The sequence below is a fragment of the Stegostoma tigrinum genome, chromosome 32 (assembly GCF_030684315.1).
Source record: "Stegostoma tigrinum isolate sSteTig4 chromosome 32, sSteTig4.hap1, whole genome shotgun sequence".
Lineage (NCBI taxonomy): Eukaryota > Metazoa > Chordata > Chondrichthyes > Orectolobiformes > Stegostomatidae > Stegostoma > Stegostoma tigrinum.
Window position 1 is genome coordinate 11,015,985 of NC_081385.1, and position 21,850 is coordinate 11,037,834.

The 21,850-nt window shown below is 40.6% G+C and overlaps 1 protein-coding gene across 4 annotated transcripts in view; it reads right to left on the reverse strand.

The window, feature by feature from the left end:
* The window catches only part of sik3 (SIK family kinase 3), a 334,512-nt gene that overhangs the window by 306,000 nt on the left and 6,662 nt on the right, over positions 1-21,850 (reverse strand). The gene's annotated exons all lie outside the window — the stretch shown is intronic.

Consider the following 21,850-nt stretch of genomic DNA (forward strand, 5'->3'; position numbering starts at 1 on the left):
TTATCTTGGATTCTCCAGCATCTGCAGTTCCCATTATCACCATTACCAGGGTGCGACGGGCCCCTGGTGATGTTGGCCACCTTTCTGTGGCAGCAAGCTGCGCAAATAGAGTCCATGGATGGAAGTGGCTTCTGTGATTGTCTGGGCTGTGCACATAACATTCTGCAGTTTCTTACAGTTCTGGGCAGAGTAGTTGCCATACCAGGCCAGTGTGCACCCAGACAGTGTGCTTTCAATAGTGCATCTGTAGAAATTGGTGAGGCACCTTACAGACATGCTAAATTTCCTGAGCCACCTGAGGAAGAAGAGGCGCTGTTGTGCCTTCTTGTCTATCGCATCTATGTGGGAAGTCCAGGTCATCCGTTATCGTTACCCAACTGATTCCTAGGCTAGTGGATTATCCTTAGCGGAGACCAGGCTTACATTCTCTAGAGTTCAGATGCATGATAGGTTATCTCACTGAAGTCTACAAAAACAGCACAGCTGTAGGAAGTTACTCTGGCAGGGAGGTTTTGAACCAAAGAACACAGTTTCAGAATAAGATATAGGCCATTTAGGACCAAGAGGAAGAAGAATTTCTTCACCTAGAGGGTGGTGAATTTTTAGAATTCTCTGTGCTACAAGGCTGTGGAGGTTCAATCGTTGAGGTTACTCAATTCAGAGGTCAACAGACTACCAGTTACAGTCCTACCCCTTTATGTCGCCCACCTATTTTGACCACAAAATAAAGTCCCACTCCATTCTTCTACTGGTTCCTTTTATTTTACTTTGCTACCTTAATGCAACACAAAGTGTTGCCCTGATAAGTCAACAATTAGTCTTCCTTCTGCCCCAATGTTAGCAAATGAAAATGCTCCACATATCACAACATCGTTTGCCTTGCAAATTCTTTTAAGCATGGTTCAAAATACCCAAGCCAAATTTTTGCAGTCAGACCAAATCTGTAGGTCTTCTAAAATGGCAGGTAGGACCCAGATATGCACATTTTCAGCAGATCCCACTTTGCTGGCAGGGGAAAAGGGCAGGACTTGAATCCCAAGTTTAACAGGGCCTTTTGAAATTTAAAACATTGGTTATGTTGACATCCAGTTATATCACAAAATTTCTCTGGGCCCATGAATGGATGAGACATGTATTAAATATATCGAGGGAAACAGAGATGGTGCAGGACAACAGAACGAGCTTGCTACTCCTACTTCCTATGTTCTTAATCAAGAACCAAATATCTTAGCATATGAAGAGGCTAAGAGAGCTGCTTTATGCCCTAATGGAAAACAGAGATCTATGATCTTAATATCAAAGAATAGCAATGCGACCTTACTTAATTTGGGCTGAGAGCACAAAATTAAAGGATGAGAGTACAAAAGTATTTTTTAAATGCTATCCAGAATGGTGAATATGTGTCTGCAATCTATAAAAACAGCTAATACTGCAGATAATGGATTAACATAAAAAGAACAAAAAATGAGAATAACAAAAAAAAAGCAGAAAGTTACAGGCACCTGATTAAAGAGGGATTGGCCTACGACTTGCTAACAAAATAACTATGTACAAATGCGATAGCAAGATAGATGCACAATTGCATAAAGAAATTCACAAGTCACTTTGTAAAGATGACTCTCACTAGTTGGTTTACCACTGAATTGAATGTAACAGCTGAAGCTGCTGTCCTAGTACAAGCAACACAAACAAATACAACAAACTGATCATATCAAATCAAGCTATATTCTCGATCACAGCCCAGAAGTCTAAGTACTTCAGCATAACTTAATTTGCCACCAAGTCTCTCTATTATCCCTGGTCCTTTAAGTATCACTTTGGAAGACAAAACCAATATCTAACCAAACACAGGATCTGTACTTGTTAGTTTAAAAATAATACCAGTGTGAAAATCACACAGAAGAGATAAAGTTAAAAGCAAGTTCATCTCTTCTCACAACACTGAGATAACATGCTCAGTCCATTGTGTATTGCGTCGGCAGATTAGAAGTAAAGGATCTGACAGAAAGTGGAAATCAGAGTGTATTTTTAAATAGTCACCACAATTACCTCAAATATTGAGATCCATCCCATTTTCCCAGTTCCTCCATTTCCGTCGCATCTGCACTGACGAGGAGACGTTCCACTCCCAAGATCCAGGATGTCTGCCTTCTTCAAACAGCGCTCTTTCCTCCCCTGTCATCCAGACAGTGCTCCACCACACCACCTCCATTCCCTGTGCCACGGCACTTATCCACAGCCACACACCCCAGACTTAATAAAGATAGGGTCCCCCATGTCCTCACTTTCCACCCCACCTGCCTCTGTATCCTCCTCAAACACTTGCACCAACTCAAATTAGCCCCACCACCTGGCACATCTTCCACTCCCCATCCCTTTGTGTGTTCCATTAGGCCCATTCCCTTCACTACTCCTTAGTTTGAACCAGACTTCCCACCAACCACTCCAACTTGCCCGGTACCTTCCCCTGCAACCATAAAAGATGCAACACCTGCCCACACACCACCTCCTTCACCTCCATTCAGGGCCCTAAACAGCTCTTCCAAGTGAGGCAGAGTTTCATCTGCATCTCTTCCAACCTAATCTATTGTATCCAGTGCTCCTCATGTGATCTTCTCTACGTCAGTGAGACCAAACGTAGACTACGTGGCCATTTCACCAAGCATCTCCGCCTAGACTGTAACGGCCAACCTAACCTCCTGGTCACCGCCTATTTCAACTCCCTGTCCCACTCCTCCTCTAACATGTCCATCCTCAGAGTCTTCCAGTGTCACAGCAATTCAGCATGCAAATTTGAAGAACTACACCCTACCTTCTGCCTAGACACCCTACAGCCCGGAGGACTCAATTTCAAATAACCTTCCCATCCATCCCTCGGCTTCCCTTGCAGCCCCACCACCTCCTTTCCATTCCACGTTCTGACCCTCCTTTCCAGCCACCAATCAGATTCATCTCTCCCATGAACCAACCAGGTCATACCTAGCACCAATGTCCACCTATCACCACCATTCTGCCTTCACCCCTCCCTCTCCGTCCCTCCATATCCAGTCCTAAAGGATAATATCCACAACATTGACTGCTCCTAAACTCTAACTGCTGCCTGGCCTGTTGTGTTCTTCCAGCTTCTTGTTTATCTAGGTCAACTATTTCAGTTGTCCATACATGATAACAGCATAATACAAAAATTATTTGTTACTCTGTTGGGAAAAGTTAATGTATTTAAGATTCACGTAATTTCTTACACCGCCATAGTGTAACCAAGTTAATACCTGTTGTGTTTAACAACTCATCAGTCAAAGAAATATGCAACAATATTGCATGACTGCTCATTGTCTCAATGATTACATATGTTTGTTACTTTCTTTCCCTTTTTAAATTCATTTGTCTTAAGTATGGCTTAACAAGATCCAAAGACAATGGCAGGTCTGAGGTCGCACATCCAGCTCTTGATAAGCATTAACATTTATTGTAAATAAGTGTAGCCCCAATACTGCCTATGTGGTACTCCACTAGTTTTTTTTCATTCATACATGGGAATGAGGGTGTCGCTGGCTAGGCCAGCGTTTATTGTCCATCCCTAATTGCCCAGAGGGCACTTATGAGTCAATCACATGTAGGCCAGACCAGGAAAGGATGGCAGTTTCCTTTACAAAAGGGCATTAGTGAACCAGATGGGTTTCTCCAACAATCGGCAATGGATTCATGGTCATCATGAGACCTGATTTTCGCTGAATTCAAATTCCACCATCTCCTGTGGCAGGATTTGAACCCAGGGCCCCAGAACAATACCTGGGTGTCTGGATTCATGATCCAGCAATAATACCACTAGGCCATTGCCTCCGCAGGTGCCATCCTGAAAATGTAACCCTTATCCCAACTATGTCTTCTATTACATAGAACAGTACACTACAGGAAAAGGCCCTTTGGCCCACAGTGTATGCTGACCATGATGCTGTTTTAAACTATTTTAAGCTGTCCCACCTGCCTGCGCATAGTCCACATCCCTCTAATCCTTGCCTGTTAATGTGTCTGTCTAAATGCCTCATAAACGCTGCTAATGTATCTGCTTCTACTGCCTCCTCTGGCAGCAAGTTCAGGCACCTACCACCTTCTGTATAAAAAACATGTCTCACACATTCCCTGAGATAATAAGGTGTAGAGCTAGATGAACACAGCAGGTAAGCAGCAGAGGAGCAGAAGAGCTGACATTTCAGGTCTAGACCCCTCTTGAGAAAAAAAAAGTTTCTATTATCTCTCACACATCTCCTTTCAACTTTCCCTTCTTCCCCTTAAACATTTGATTCTCTCCCACCACCACCCCCAAAGTAATTGACATTTCCACACTTGGGGAAAAAAAAGGACTTTGACTATCCTCTCTATCCATATCTCTCAAAACTTTATACACTACTATCAGATTTCCCCCTCAGCCTCCAATGTTCTAGTAAATACAATTGAAGTTTATCCAACGTCTTCTTAAAGCTCATACACACCTGGTAAACATCCTGGTAAACCTCTTTTGCAGTGTCTTCAAAGCCTCCACATTTTTCCATAGTGTGGCAACCAAGACTGCACAAAGGCTCCACATGTGACCTAATTAAAGTCTTCCACAGCTGCAACATGACTTGCCAATTTTTATACTCAATGCCCCAACTGATGAAGGCAAGCTTTACGATCTTATCTACTTCTGTTGCCACTTTCAGGTAGCTATGGGCTTCATTCCAAGATCCCTTCATAAATCAATGCTCATAAGGGTCCTGCTATTTATTCTATACTTTCCTTTTGCATTTGAGGTGCCAAAATGCATACACTCACACTTTTCCAGATTAAAAACCATTTCGCATTTCTCCACCCAACTTTCCAACTAATCTACATCCTGCTGTATCCTATGACAATCTTCCTCACTATTCACAACTTTATCAATTTTCATGTCATCTGCAAACATATAAATCCGACCACCTACACTTTCATGTGAACCATTTATATATATTACAAATAACAGAGGTCCCAACAGTGATGCTTGGAGAACACCGCTGGGTCACAGACCTCCAGTCAGAAAAACACCCCTCCACAACTACCCTCTGTCTTCTATAATTGTTGCCTTGTGTTGTAATTTTCTGGACCAGCTTACCATGAGGGGCTTTATCAAAGTATTTGACAAAGTCCAAATAGACAATATCCACTGTCCTATCCTCACCAGTCATCTTCGTCACTTCCTCAAGCAACTCAATCAAATCTGAGAGACAAGGCCTTCCCCGCACAAAGCTATGCTAACTATCCCTAATAAATCCATTCATCCTTTTCCAAATGCGAGTAAATCCTTATCACTAAAGAATCTTCTCCAAATATTCCTCTCGCATTGATGTTAGGTTCACCAGCCTACGATTTCCTGGATTCCTGCTGCACTTCTTACACAAAGGAACAACACTTGCTATTCTGAGTCTTCTGGGACCTCATCTGTGACTAAACAAAGATATCTATCAAGATCCAAGAAATCTCCTTCCCTACCTCCCTCAGTATCATGGGATAGATCACATCAGGCCCTGGGGACTTATGGACCTTAATATTTTCCAGTAGTCGGACAATCCTCTACCCATGCTAACATAATACCTCCTACACCATGACGTCTTATCTACAAAGAAATTCAAAGGTCCTTAGACAGCACGCCTACTTCCATCCAGAAGGACAAAGGAAGCAGATACATGGGATCAACCCCACTTGCAAGTTCTACACCAAGCCACTCACTGTCCTGACTAGGAAATATATTACCACTCCTTCATGGGTCGCTGGGTCAAAATCCTGGAATTCCCTCCCTAAGTGCACTGTTGTACATGTACTGCAACAGTTCAAAAAGGCAGCTCACCCCTACTTTTCAAGGGTAACTAGGGATAGGCAATAAATGCTGGACACTCAGCGACGCAAAAATCCCTCATGAATTTTAATAAAGTAGCCTTACGTGCTTTACCCTTCTCAACCAGAGTATCCAGAAAACCGCCTACTCTTCAGATGATGGTATTAGGCCTTTAATAACTACAGAATAGTGTACTGTATCATTCAGAGGATGGATCCTCTGACAATTATGCACTCCCTCAAGACTCCACTCGAATGTCAATGGAGAATTTATTATCAAATTGAAGCTAACACACTCCAATCTAGGCAATATCCAAGTAAACCGCTTTTGCCCTGTCTTCAAAGTCTCCACGTTTTTCTATGCAGTGCCATGAATTACAATTTATTCATACAAAGAAGGGGCAGAAAAAGAAATTACAATGCACACGACTGAACAGGCAATTTGATTAAACAGGTAGAAAAATTTGAGATGAGAGTTTATTACTGAACAAAAATAGAGTGGCTCAGTCAACATAAATCTAATTTAGTTTTGTTTTAAACATGGGCGGGACAGTGGCTCAGTGATTAGCACTGCTGCCTCACAGTGCCAGGGACCTGGGTTCGATTGCACCCTCGGGCAACTGTCTGTGTGGCATTTGCACATTTTCCCTGTGTCGGTGTGGTTTTCCTCCGGGTGCTCTAGTTTTCTCTCTCAGTCCACAGATGTGCAGACTAAGTGGATTGGCCATGCTAAATTGCCCACAGTGTACAAGGATGTGTAGATTATGTAGACTATAGGGATGGGTCTGGATGGGATGCTTCAAGAGTCGGTGTAGACTTGCTGGGCCAAAGGGCCAGTTTCCACACTGTAGGGATTATATGATTCTATGGAAGGTGCATTAAGATCACATTATTCTCAATTAATTTCTTGAGGAAGCACCAAAATGTATGATAGGAAAACTCAAAGAAACTCTAGAAATGAATGCAATTAATTTATTTAAAACCTGATTATTGGTTATTGTTTAGCAGCTGATTATTGATGTGCCAAGGATCACAATACATGGATATGCCAGCAGGAATGGCACCACAGTGGTGTACAGTTGTGACATTGTGGTGCTGGGGAGTCCTCAACATTGATATCTGAACCCTATGAAGTCTAATGGCATCAGGTCAAACATGGATAAGGAAACTTCCTGCTGATTATCTTGTGCCGCCCCCACCTTGTCTGATGAATCAGTATTCCTCCATGTTGAGCACCACTTAGAAGAAGCACCAAGGTTGGCAATGGCTCAGAATGTACTTTGGTTAGGGGACGACAATATCCATCATCAAGATTGTCTCAGCACCTCCAACACTGCGCGGTCTAGTCAGGCCCTAAAGGATATAGCTGTTAGTCTGGGTCTGCATCAGGAGGTAACATTCAAGGCGGAAAAACATAATTCTCCTCCATCTTCACCAGTTTGGCAGCTACAACTAACTTGACCCTGGCCCTGACCAATGAAGTCTCATGGCTTTAGGTTAAACATGGGCAAGGAAACCTCCTGTTGATTACCATGTACCATCCTCCCTCTGCTGATGAATCAGTGCTCCACCATGTTAAGCAATATTTGGAGGAAGAACACAGGGTGGCAAAGGCACCACACAAATGCCAGGCAATTATATAATAACACAGTCCAATAAAAGACACATAATCACTGCCCATTGACATTCAATGGTGTTACCATCACTGTAAACCCCACTATTCACATCACGGGGGTTACTATCATCCAAAAACTCAAAAAGGTTTCACCACTGAAATGCAACGGCTACCAGAACTGGTCAGAGCTAGGAGTACTGCAGCAAGTAACTGACCTGACTCTACAAAGCCTGTCCACCATTTACAAGGCACAAGGCAGGAGTGTGATGGAATACCATGGTGTGAAGCTGGATGAACACAGCAGGCCAAGCAGCATCAGAGGTGCAAGAAAGCATGATGTTTCAGGTCAGGATCCTTCTTCAGAAAGAAGGATCTTTTCTGAAGAAGGATCCCGACCCGAAATGTCAAGCTTTCCTGCTCCTCTGATGCTGTTTGGCCTGCTGTGTTCATCCAGCTTCACACCATGTTACCTCAGATGCTCCTGCATCGGCAATTCCCACTATCTGTGAATGGAATACTCCCCAATTGCCTGGATGGTTGCAACTCCAACACTCAAGAAGCTTGACACTATGCAGAACAAAGTAGCCCACTTGATTGGCACCACATTCATAAGCATCTATTATTCCCTACACCACCACTCAGTTGCAGCTGTGTGTACTATCTGCAAGATGCACAGGAGTAATTCAAAAAATGTTAGACAGCACTTTCCAAACTCAAGACCACTTCCATCTAGAAGGACAAGGGCAACAGATACATGGTAACACCCTCACCTGCAAGATGCCCTCCAAACAACCTATCATCCAAAATATATCAGTGTTCCTTCACTGTCACGTGATCAAAATCCTGGAATCCTAAGGGCATTTTGGATCAACCTACAGCATGTCAACTATACCTGTTCAAGAAAGCAGCTCACCACTAACTTCAAAAGGGCAACTAATGAAGGGCAATAAATGCTGGCTGGCAGTGACAACCACATCCCATGAATGAATTAAAGAAAAGATGCATCTGCTCATGGCCTTATAGGTAAGAGGATCTACAGTTCTTGTGAAAAGAAGGTCTCCTCTTCATGTTGAACATACTCTCCATCGCATTGTGCAGCGTCCTACCAAATGGGATAGGTACCATACAAATCTAGCTATTCATCTGAGAGACACCGTGGGCCATTAGCAGCAGACAAACTTACTCCAACAGAATCCACATGGCATATCCCCACTCCATCATTGAACCATGCTGATCACCTGGCTTGATGGCAATGAAAAGTGCAGTACCAGGCATTCCAAAAATGGGGTGTGTCAACTTAATGAAGCTGCTAATCAGGGCTACTTGCATGTCAAACAGAAAAACATAGCAAGCAATAGACAGAGCTAAGCGATTCCAAAACCAATAGATAAATTCTGCAGTCCTGCCACATTTGTAGAGGCGGTCAAACAACTCCCTCGAGGAAATTCCACAAATATCGCCATTCTCAATGTTAGGTGAGACCAGCACATCATCTGCAACAATCTTCAGCCACACATGCCAAATTGATGATTCAACCTCCCAGGTTCCTAGCATCACAGATGCCAGTCTTCAGCCAAGTCAACTCACTCCAGATGATCTCACAAAATGGCTAGAGACAGAGACTGCAAAAGTTATGGGCCCAGACAACATTCTAGCACTAGGACACAAGACTTATGCAGCAGGACTTAGCCAAGCTTGTCCAGTAATACTACAAGACCGGCATCTACCTAACAATGTAGAAAATTTCACAAAAAGCAGAACAAATCCAACATGGCTAAATTACCACCCAATCAATCAATCTACTTTCCACCATCAGTAAAGTGATGGAAGGTGTCAACAGTAGTAATATCAGGTAGCACTTGCTTAGCAACAACCTATTCAGTGATGCTCAGTTTGGGTTCCACCAGAGCAATCAGCTCCTCACCTCATTTCAGCCTTGGTTCAAACATGGACCAAACAGCTGAAGTCAGGAGGTGAAGTGAGTGTAATTGGCTTTGACATCAAGACTGTGTTTGACCAAGTGTGCCATCAAGGAACCCCAGCAAAACTGGAGACAATACAAGTAACAGTAAAAGTCCCACTGCTTGGAGTCACATCTAGGGCAGTATGGAAGATGGCTGCGGTTGCAGGAGGTCAGTCAACTCAGCTCCAGGATATTTCTGAGATAATGGGAACTGCAGATGCTGGAGAATCCGAGATAACAAAGTGTGGAACTGGATTAACACAGCAGGCCAAGCAGTGTTGTAGGAGCACAAAAGCTGACGTTTCGGGCCAAGACCCTTTTCTGATGAAGGGTCTAGGCCCGAAACGTCGGCTTTTGTGCTCCTCAGATGCTGCTTGGCCTGCTGTGTTCATCCAGCTCTGCACTTGTTATCTCAGATTCTCCAGAATCTGCAGTTCCTACTATCTCTGAAACAATTTTAACCCCACTGTGACCCCACTGCAACTCTCTCATATTCTCGTCAGCCTTGAAGGTGCTCGACCACATCCTGAAGCAAACCAGGCACTACAGCCACATCACCTTTCTTAGTACCTGCCTACAGAACCCATTTCTGAAGAAGGGTGTAGGCCCAAAACTTCAGCCTTCCTGCTCCTTTGATGCTGCTTGGCCTGCTGCGTTCATCCAGCTCTACACCTTGTTATCTCAGATTCTCCAGCATCTGCAGTTCCTCCGATCTTTTAAAAAAAGCTATCCACTTTCCTAGATTACTTCTTCAACACTTCTGGCATTGACCTCCAACTAGCTTCTACTCTACAGCTTGAGCTCGATCATCCCAAACCTAGAGGTTATTTCCTCTGTGATACCTGGCTTCAATGCCCTCTATCTCCTCCTAACTTGAATCCTCATCACACAACTCACTCTCCTCAGCAAAATGCCTACCTAAATTGTCAACAACTTGCTTCAATCAGGCTTTACTCCATCCTTCATTCAAGACTGCCATCAGGCTGGTCTTTAAAAAGAAAGCAGCCTTTAACCATTTTTTTTCTCCAATAGCCATGTCGCATCTGACCTTGTTTCTCCTCTCCATCACAGATCAACTCTCTAAACCTGTTTCCTGTTATATACAACATGCTCATGAAACATAAAGCCTCATGGCACTTAACTGTATAGATCTGTAACTAAAAACAGAAGTACCATATGCAGGTTGCAGCAGATTATTTTCTGTTTGGTGCAAAAGATTTGTATAAAATATTGGTTTGGCTCCCTTTAAGAGAGTGTAATGTAGATTCAGATTACTGATTATTAAAAAAACACCCACAATGAACCCATAGCACATATACCCCAGGATCATAGTGAGAACAAGAATCTATTGGTATTAGAACAGACTTGATATACTGGGTCTATTCACTGGAATAGCTTCACATACCTTGAATCTTTGCTATCCTTATCATATCTTCACTAAGTTCTATCATACATCACTCCTGCCCTTGCCACTATCCACAGGCTTCCCTTGCCCACTAAGTTAAAACTAGAAACCTTGCAGTCTGCTACAAGCCAACCTGACAGCCTGACCAATGATATCCTATGTAAATGCTTTTAAGAAATTTGTGCTTCCAGTTCTGACCTCATTTAGAACTCATCACATTACACAATAAAACAGCAACTTCAGTTGCCTTAGTCCCAAACTGAAATCCAGTCATTCTGCAACCTGCCTCTGCTCTTCTGCAGAAACGTCCCAAATTCTTACCATTTTTCCAACACAGCAAGATTATTTACATCAGCTCCCTTCACTCCTTAATTTTCATTTTCACCTGTATGATGCATCTTGAGATGTTTTACTTTAAAGACACTGGTTAAATGCTAATTGTATCACATCATATATTTCACTTGTGATTGCACTAGAGTGGTCAGTAGCATGCACTTTGAAAAATATGAAAAAGCAAGGTCTGTTTATAAAATTATCAAATACAAAACTACAGCCCTATTTAAAACAGACCTCATGAGACACTTTAACCACAATCATTTCTGCTTTGGCATCAATACAGAGACCACAATTTTTGCAGGGATAACACTATTTCTGTTAAAAACAGAACAGGGCTTCATTTCTTTGATATGCTAGCCCAATATAAGAAAGATCAAAAGTAAAACATGGAACATTTGAGATTGGACATATTTTCTATACATTTATAAACAGTTAATGGAACCTGAATTCTACCAAACTGCTATTCAGGATACAATGTGCATGGTAGCAGCTAACATAGCAGATGACCAAGGATTTTATTTGACTGTTATGTATTAAGAGTCATATTTTGACATCAAATCTCAATTTCAGAGCTACAAAACTCTCAAATGGCTTGCTCCCAGCCTTTTGCTGCTTATATTTTTTACACTTTTCACTCTTGAAATTTCACAGCTTATATTTTATTTGTCTACTTAATATAAAATCTCCAATAAATGAAATATATCAGGAGGTTTTTCTCACTTTTTCTGAGGACTTTCAGCACTCTGTTAGATTTCTTGAATATCAAGAGTATCTTTATATTAAATTCTATAAGCTATTTAATAACGTCAGAGCAATAATTAACTCAGTCAGTAGTCCAGAAACAATTGGAAAGTTTGTTTCCAATACCATTAGTAAAACCTGACGGGGATGAATGCAGACTAAGTTTTTATTAGTTCACAAAATGCTTGCCACTTACCAACCACAACTCAAACAGCAATGTTCACTTTCTGTTTGCACACTCACATGATCAAATTTCTAAATCCAAGGGTAAATACAGATAAGAAAATTGAACATATTTCCCTGAGTCTAACGTGCAGGTTGCATATTCATATTGTGTGATCTTTAAACACAGAAATACAGGTTATTTATGCAATGTTAGTGGGCCAGAACCTTAATCCAAATTTGACCTTGTCTGCGCCACTTTCCATACTTATTACGGACTAAGCTGATCTCAATTTCAATCCACTGTCTGTTATTTGGCTAGGGTTCTCAGTTAGAGTAACTTAAGTAAGCTACAGTTGCTCTGAGTCTCTGGACTAAAGAGGATAAAGGAAAGCAAGGTATCCAGGGACTCCTCCTGGGAGCACACGGAAATGGACATCAGATAAGAATGTGAATGAACATCCCCAAAGGTGAAGTTAGGTACCACAGCATGAATAAAGCCAGTGAGAAAGAATAGATAAACAAACAGAGAAAAATAAATCCTTTTTTTCCAAAATCAGAATTCTAACAGTTTAGATAACCTTACCACTGTGATGTATATTTATAAATAGAGCATGCTCCTGAAACATATAATGCTTTATGTTGTAAGTTCTTCGAAGCATCGAGTTTTTTTTATTATGTCGATAGGTATAGAAATTAAAAACAGTAAATTTGTATAAAATATTATTAAGTCTAAGGTTAAGTTCATCATGAAAAGGTTCTGAGTGCACCAAAAGTGAAAGTATACTAAAATCATATGGAGCACATAACAGATACACAAGGATGATAACAGGCTTGCGAAACTATAGGTACAAGGACAACCTGAAATTCCAGTCTATTATCTTGTTCATAAAGATCTAAAAGCAGATTTTTTTTAAATATAAAGCTTTCTGATTAAGTAAACAGATAAAGACTAGCTTGTAGATAAGAAATCATAGGCAAGTGGTCATCAATTTAAAATCATCACTAAACAAGCAAGAAGAGAGATCAAAATATAATTATTTTCTTGGAGGCAGGGACAAATATATTTTAAGTGAAATTTTGGTAAATAATTTTCACTGAAGAATATACAAGACAAAGAGATAACAAGCAATTGAACTGGTCTTGGATATTTTTTAATTCATTCATGAGATATGGGCACTGCTGGACGGACCAGCATTTATTGCCTATTCCTAGCTATCCTTAAGATCAGGGTGAACATCCTTCTTGAGTTGCTGCAATCCATTTGGTGTAGATACTCCTACAACGTTGGAGTTCCATGGCATGCTTTAGCACAAAGTTTGCTGTGGAATGTTTAACTGAACCGTCTTCTGGGCTCTAAATGTCTACAACTTGATTAGTCCCACATGGCTTCTGAACTCTAATGTACATTTCTAGATATGTACGTTTCCCCAGGAATAGTTTATTCAACGTACATTATAAATAGCTACTGACCAAAGAGTACAATGAAGCAATTGTTGACAGCAACTGTGAAAGATATCCATTCTCAACAAAGGCCAACAGATTTAGAAATGCATCAGGGACACCCTTTATTTCCGTATCAATAGAGATGCGAGTGAAAAGCCTTCACTAATGGAAAATGTGTTTAGAAGTCACAATGCTTCTTTTTATTATGAATTTTGTATTTCCTTTTTACTGAGAACATGTTCAAAAATAAGTATTGGCTGGGCAAATTAGAAATATTCAAACTCCAGTATTATCCCAAACATACTACAAATAATAGTCTATTTCACCATGTTTTATTAGTTTCCAAGCAGCAAAAAGAAGTTCATGCATCATACAGATATTGAACTTTAAGCAACGGATGTTTGAAGAACCTTGGTGAAGGGACTCAACCACCAGAATTTAAGATAATCTTATTACCAAATAAGCTGCTTGGCCCTGAATGCACCAAGGGAAAATATAACTTCCAATCTGTAAACAGCATCTTTTTAATCTGTTCCTGGAGCATTTATTGCCTACTGTTAAGTGATCCTTCTTCTTGAACCTCTGGCCTACTTCTGATTGATGACTCCAAGGACAGTGTCAGATAGGAAATCCCAATTTATTAACACAACAATGAACAAACAGCAAAACATATCTGAGTTAGGATGGCATTATGACCATACTGTACCTGCCGAAGAGTTTCACTTCTCTTTAATGTTGAGCTTAACCTCAGTGTTAGCGACACAGCCCAACATCAAAAGCAAATGGAAAATACACCCGCAAGACTGAATCTCTCATTACGCTTCACTCAGGAATCAATGCGGCCATCAGACCTAATTTACACTCCAAGTTAAATACCAGTGTGAAGCAATTTCAGCTTTTTTATTAAGCTGTGAAGTGTGATTGCACTGTAGAATCACTGCCTGATGCTATATTTGTTAATGATACATTTAAAGACTATTTTCCACTGCAGTGATGCAAAATTGTTGATCATCAATATGAAGATGGTTAAGTAAACAAACAAAATGTTTTGTCTCAAGATAAACAAATGCAGTATTTATTAAATTCTACAATAACAGGCATCTGATGACAGATTATATACACATACTTGAATTGTGTCCCTTTCCTCCTACACTTGTACATTATTTATTGAAAAAAAAGTGAATTGCATAAGCCTACTAAACTAAATTGGGCATTATTTAAAACTGAAAACAATCTGGCAAGCAATTGAGGCTTTATTTGATTGTTTTAAAATGTTTACTTTCCAAGTATCATTTACAAACTACAAAAGTGGACGAAATGGAAAGTGCTTTACAACAATGTATCTTCTCACAGTTAAACAGAAATAAATAATGTTGATCCAAAATTCATGTTGAAAGATTTTAAAACTAACAAGCCACTTCGACAGCCGTCTCATTATGCTTCAGTTCGAAAAAATGAAAAGTGAACTGAGTGAAACACAAGATCCAAAGTCCTATGTTCTCATCTTCTTCAACCTCTAACCATTGCCATAGTTAGCAATACACAATACATATGAAAAATAAACTTCAATTGACTATTTTGCTGCCTATAAAACTAAGCATGCTGTGATCTAAATTACTTTTCTCCGTACTATCTCCTGTTGATATACAAAAGCATAACCAAATAGCATGTTTGTGAAGCAACCAGTTGTTATAAACCAAGTTCAGACATTAGTGGAGTTCCACCCATTTGATAAATAACATCAACACGACCAGGACAACCTTACAAAGGCACACATTCACCAACATAAACCAATCTCTTGTTTAAGAAAGAATTTTTGTAATTACTTGAAAAATAACTTAAATGTGAGCATCCGACTTTATTGTTGAATCTAAGGCCTCTGGTGATACAGAGTAGCAATAAGATATTTCTCCAAAGAAGAATCTTAGTAAAGTATCAGAGATAATGGGAACTGCAGATGCTGTTCATCCAGCTTCACACTTTATTATCTTAGTAAAGTATGATTTGCAAGATGCTCCAAGCTTTGACTAGCCTCACCTCCATGCAATATCAGGCTATTGATGGGTAAGATAACAATTTTCAATTGATCCTACTACCTACATTGTAGCAAAATGCTTCATGGACTGTAAAACTGAGATAATTTCTATAGGTTACATTTTGCACTTGTACTTTGTCCAAGTTATTGGAGTAGGTAGGAATGTGGAAGTGGTTATAGAGTAGTAATGCCACTTGTCAGATAATCCAGACCCTAGGATAGTATCCTGAGGACATAAATTTGCATCCCACCATGGCAGGTTGTGAAATTTGAATGCAATTAAAAATTAACCATTATTGATTGCCATAAAATCCATCTGGTCCACTAGTGTCCTTAAGGACATATGTCATCCCTACCTGGTCTGGCCTGCATGTGATTCCAGGCTCTCAGCAACGTGATTGACTCTTAACCACACTCTGGTCAACTAGGGATGTACAATTCATGCTAGCCTAGCCAGTGACACCCGTATCCCATTAATTAATTTCAAAACAGATCAGCCAAGATTATTATTGAATAGCGGAACAGGCTTGAGGGATCAAGTTGCCTGCTGCTGTTTCTAATTTGTATGATTGTTGAAGGCATGCTTAGATTATGAAAGGCACTATATGAATGCACTCTTTCTTGAAATGCTCTAACATGTACTCGTCATATGAAAAAAAAATGAAAAACAGACAGGAAAGAATCCGGGCAACCTTGCCTGTTTCACACAGAAACGTGCATCATTGTACTAACATTCAATTGCCAAGTGTCCACTTCTCCAGGTCCAAATAACAATACATTCCATATCACAAAAAGGTTTTGAACAATAACCTGGTGATGAACAGAAAGGGAAATGACATGGCCTGAAAGTAAGGATAGGGGCAAGTCAATCTAAACTTGTTGAGGTTGGTTAGCTCACCGAGCTGGTTTCTTGTATCACAGATGTTTCACTACCACACTGGGTAATATCCTCAGTGTAGCCTCTGATGAAGCGCCGGTGTGTTTTCCCACCTGGGTTTTAAAAACTTTGGAGCCCGTTGAGCTGGATTGCCTCACTTCTGGTTTTCCTTTGTCGTGGAATGTAAATGGGGTCAAGTCCATTCTGTTTATTAGTAGCGTGCTTCATGGAGTGCCAGGCTTCTAGGAACTCTCACGACCGTCTCTGCCGAGCTTGTCCAAGTCGACATGGTGGTTCTCCTTGTCCACGTGGATTGAGATGAATGAGTATTGATTGCGTCTTTTTGTAACCAGTTGGTGTTCACGTACCCTTCTTGTTAGTTTCTATCCTGTTTGTCCAATGTAGTGTTTCTCACAGTCTCTGCAGGGGATCTTGTAGATGACACTGGTCCTGTCCGTGGCAGGGACTGGGTCTTTAGTTCGGATGAGCAGTTGTCATAGGGTTGACATGGGCTTGTGTGCCACTCTGATGCCCAGCGGTTGTAAGAGTCTTGAGGTGAGTTCCAATGTGTTCCTGATGTAGGGTAGTGTGATGAGTGTGTCGGGACATGCAGTATCTTCCTGATGTTGTTCATGTAGGCATGTTCTGACCCAGTTTTTTGGATATCCATTATACCTGAAAATCTGGAAGAGGTATTGTTCTCCCTCATTACACTACCATATATCAGGAACACATCAGAACTCACCACAAGACTCCTATGACCGCTGGGCATCAGAAAGGCACACAAGCCCACGTCAACCCTATGACAACTGCTCCCCCGAACTAAAGACCCAGTCCCCACCACGGACAGGGCCAATGTCATCTACAAAATCCCCTGCAGAGACTGAGAGAAATACTACAATCAGACAAACAGGAAGGAAACGAACAACAAGGGTACGTGAACGCCAACTGGTTACAAAAAGACGCAATCAATACTCACTCATCTCAATCCATGCAGACAAGGAGAACTACCATTTCGACTTGGACAAGCTAGACAGAGACAGGCATGAGTGTTCCTAGAAGCCTGGCACTCCACGAAGTATGCTATTAAAAAACATATTGGACTCGACCCCATTTACATTCCGCTACGAAGGAAAACCAGAAGTGAGGCAATCCAGCTCAATGGGCTCCAGAGTTTAAAAGCCAGGTGGGAAAACACACAGATGCTTCATCTAAGACTGCACTGAGGATATTACCAGGCATGGTAACGAAACATCTGCAATACAAGACATCAGCTCGGCAAGCCAACCAACCTCAATACCCAGAATCCAAGCTACAAATCTACTTCAATCTAAACCTGTTGGCCTTTATGTGTATTTCCCGGGTCAATATAATGTATTCAATATTTCTACATGGAACCCAGTGTGATCTCTACCAGAAAACACCAGGAACTTTGACTACAATTGGAAAATCTATCGTTATACAATTATATTTTGCAACACTAAACTTTGGTGTGACATATAGACCACGATAATCTGATTATCATGCCAGCTGTGATAAATCACACATAACGGAGTTAAACCTGAAATGAAAATGAAATTCTACATAATGTATTTTTTAATTCACTTTTTCACATAACCTGATGCAGTGTAACATCCTTTCACTTAAAGCAATATTTTCTTACAACCATTTACATTTCTAACAGATGCCTCAAATAGAGAAATGCTTTGCAAGATAGAAGGATTTTTTAAAAGATGTTGAACAGGAATAAATGTAACAGAAAAATTGAGCTGTGTGTTAAGATTCAGTCAGTCAAAAGATCATTCAATGGGCTTTCAAAATCAAGATGGTAATAAAACGATAAAGCAGAGGAATTGGAACGCTGGACAGGAGGGGCACAACAGCTGACAGAACAGCCAGTGACACTGGAGCAGAGAACATTCGAATTAGCAGAAGAACAAGATGTAACTGGCTGTCAAAGAAGCACTGGGTCATGCATGCAAGGATATAATAAGCTCACTGAAATGGATGGGCAATACCTTGGAGGGGTTTTAAAGTATTCACAAAGATGTTATTACACAGTTGACAGTATAAGAAGTGCAGAGTTAGGGCAGAGACAGTGGCAGTCAAACTGAAGTTTGCAGAGGCCACATTGAAAAGCCAAGATGGTTATGTGTTGTACATACCACACTGCAAAAGATAAAGCTTGTTGTTAAAAGCTTCCACCTTGCTGAGGAGACTTCAAGATAATTCATCACCTGCCCTGAAAAATTTGCTCAATTTTTGACAGCTGTGAAAAGTTCCACCACAACGGCTAAGACAATTCACAACATTTTAAAACTTTCAACAACAATTCACCCTATCTACCAATGGGTCCTATAAAATATTCCAGGAGCTGGATTCAAATCTACTACTAGAACCTACTACTACTTCCTTGGGCCATACACATCTCTCAACTAAGGTTTTAATATGACATAAGTTTGAAATATGTCTATTACTTCTTGATATACATTGATACATGTTGTTTACAAATAGGAGTGAAAGTAGTAGCTCTGCCATCTACAGTGGCAGAGGTATTTCAGCAGCCGCACAGTCTGGGACTAAACAGAATCCCAGAGTTCCGCACCAATAAACTTAACTGAAGTGGTGGTGAGGTTAACAAAATCAGGCTCACAACATGTAGGTACTGGTGCAAAGCCAATCAGAAAAGTTTTGTTATTTTGAATATGGAGGAAATTTCAGCTCAACCAGACCTTAACACTGACCAGAGATAATGGGATCTGCAGATGCTGGAGAATCCGAGATAACAAAGTGTGGAGCTGGATGAACACAGCAGGCCAAGCAACATCTTAGAAGCACAAAAGCAGATATTTTGGGCCTAGATCTGATGAAGGGTCTAGGCCCGAAGCATCAGCTTTTGAGCTCCTTAGATGCTGCTTGGCCTGCTGCATTCATCCAAATCCACACTTTGTTATCTCTTAATATTGACCAGGCAGTTGTAATGTACAGCAATTGTCTCATGTTCAAAGAAGTAGGCACAAGGATCAAGGAACAGACAGAAAATTAACATTATTCTGTGCTAGAATTGGTTGAAAGGAATTAGTTCACACATAATTTTGTATTTTCTTTTCATTTACATATTATACAAAATTTATAAAGCGTTTTATAAATAAATTTCACAGAAATGGGAAGGATTGCGAAGTATAATTGGGTAGCAGTTACATTAAGCAGTCCTAACAAAATATTCCCAGGGATGTTCAGATTTCATAAATCATGAACTTAACCCAGCCACATTAGGGGCATTTAAACAGTCCTTGCATAAGCATATGGATGATGATGGATCATCATGGGCCTCCTGCACTGCCACAATGATGCCACCCGAAGGTTGCAGGAACAGCAACTCATATTCCGCCTGGGAACCCTGCAGCCATATGGTATCAATGTGGACTTCACCAGTTTCAAAATCTCCCCCTCCCCCACTGCATCCCTAAACCAGCCCAGTTCATCCCCTCCCCCCACTGCACCACACAACCAGCCCAGCTCTTCCCCCCCACCCACTGCATCCCAAAACCAGTCCAACCTGTCTCTGCCTCCCTAACCGGTTCTTCCTCTCACCCATCCCTTCCTCCCACCCCAAGCCGCACCCCCAGCTACCTACTAACCTCATCCCACCTCCTTGACCTGTCCGTCTTCCCTGGACTGACCTATCCCCTCCCTACCTCCCCACCCACACCTTCTCCACCTATCTTCTTTACTCTCCATCTTCGGTCCGCCTCCCCCTCTCTCCCTATTTATTCCAGTTCCCTCCCCCCATCCCCCTCTCTGATGAAGGGTCTAGGCCCGAAACGTCAGCTTTTGTGCTCCTGAGATGCTGCTTGGCCTGCTGTGTTCATCCAGCCTCACATTTTATTATCTTGGATGATGATGGGATTGTGTAGGGGGGTGGGCTTAGATTAGTTCACAGATCAGCGCAATATCGAAGACCGAAGGACCTGTTCTACGCTGTATTTTTCTATGTTCTATATGAACATAAACCTCAAGTTCTTTTTAAGAAAATTGTGACATTCTCACATTAATTTTTGCAATACAATGGAGTGCCATATGCTGTATTTTTGGTAGTTTCCCAGCTGAGGTTGTGTACTGTACCCAAACCTCTTTTTCACAGGTCTGTGGCTGTATCTATTTCCACTACTGCTTCTGAATCCTTCTTGTTCTCCCTGCATAAGAAATCTTTAACAATCACACACAAGCTCTACCTGTGTGCACAATTACAGAGTCAGTGATGTCAGAATCAGACCAGTAATGATGCAGAAACTGCAATTGTTTCCCTGGAAACACCAAAGAGGCAAAGCAGGCTGGATCCAAATGGTAGCGATTTCTTACAAATGGAAACGAGCTCGAATATTAACAGTGATCTGTATGTGCAGACTTGAGTTGCAAAAGTACTGAGTTTTGAATTTGTAAGTATTGCATAGATTGTTACCTTTATAGAATTAAATGAAACCCACAATATTATGGCACAGTCCACTTCTGCCAGCTTTGGTCAAGAACCCTATCAATCAAACAAAGCAAAAATAAAACATCTAACCACTACATTGTAATGCTAAAAACTGACCCACTCAACAGTTACATAATTACTCTTGCCTTTGAACTTGTTAGAAAGTGATGTCAGTTAATAGTGGACAAATGAACTATTTGAAAGGAAAAATACAATACTTCAATTATTACAGGGTAATAAGCTTGTGCCAAAATAACCAATTTCCTAACTTGTTTTTATGTTATCATTGACGTTATATACTGAATTACTAGCCTATTATATTGATACTATACTATTAGGATACAACACAATACTGATATAGTATAGCACTATATAAATAATATTAATTAAGTAAACAACTGAACAATGTTTGTAACACTATCATGACAACACTGCAAAATTTAACTCAACAATGGGAAAGTATCTGACCACACTTCTGAATCAAGAAGTATTTAAAATTATTGGATTATTTAAAGATTAGAACAGAAATTGGAATGTTTACATTAAATGTTAGCATCTTAATATCAATTCTATAAATTTCTTTGACAATAAATGACTAGAAACAATTCTGGCAACTCCAATCTTTACTACATTTCCAAAGTCACAACTCTTGTACCTATAAAACCTCTTATGCAAGTGACTAATACAAGGTTCACTTAAGGCAATAATCCAAAAGTAAACTAATTCCGCACTTGGTTTAAGATTTTTAAAAGTTTATTCTACTTAAAAGTATCAATTACTTTGAAGTAAATTTTATTTAAATTTAGGATATGAAAACAACTACAGCCCAATCCAAATGACGGATCTGCTTGGCATCTGCCAACCTCATATATGCTTTCAACATTTCTGTTTCATTAAATGCACCACTAAGACCCTTCTGGTCAGGAATATGTTATCGCAGCTCAGA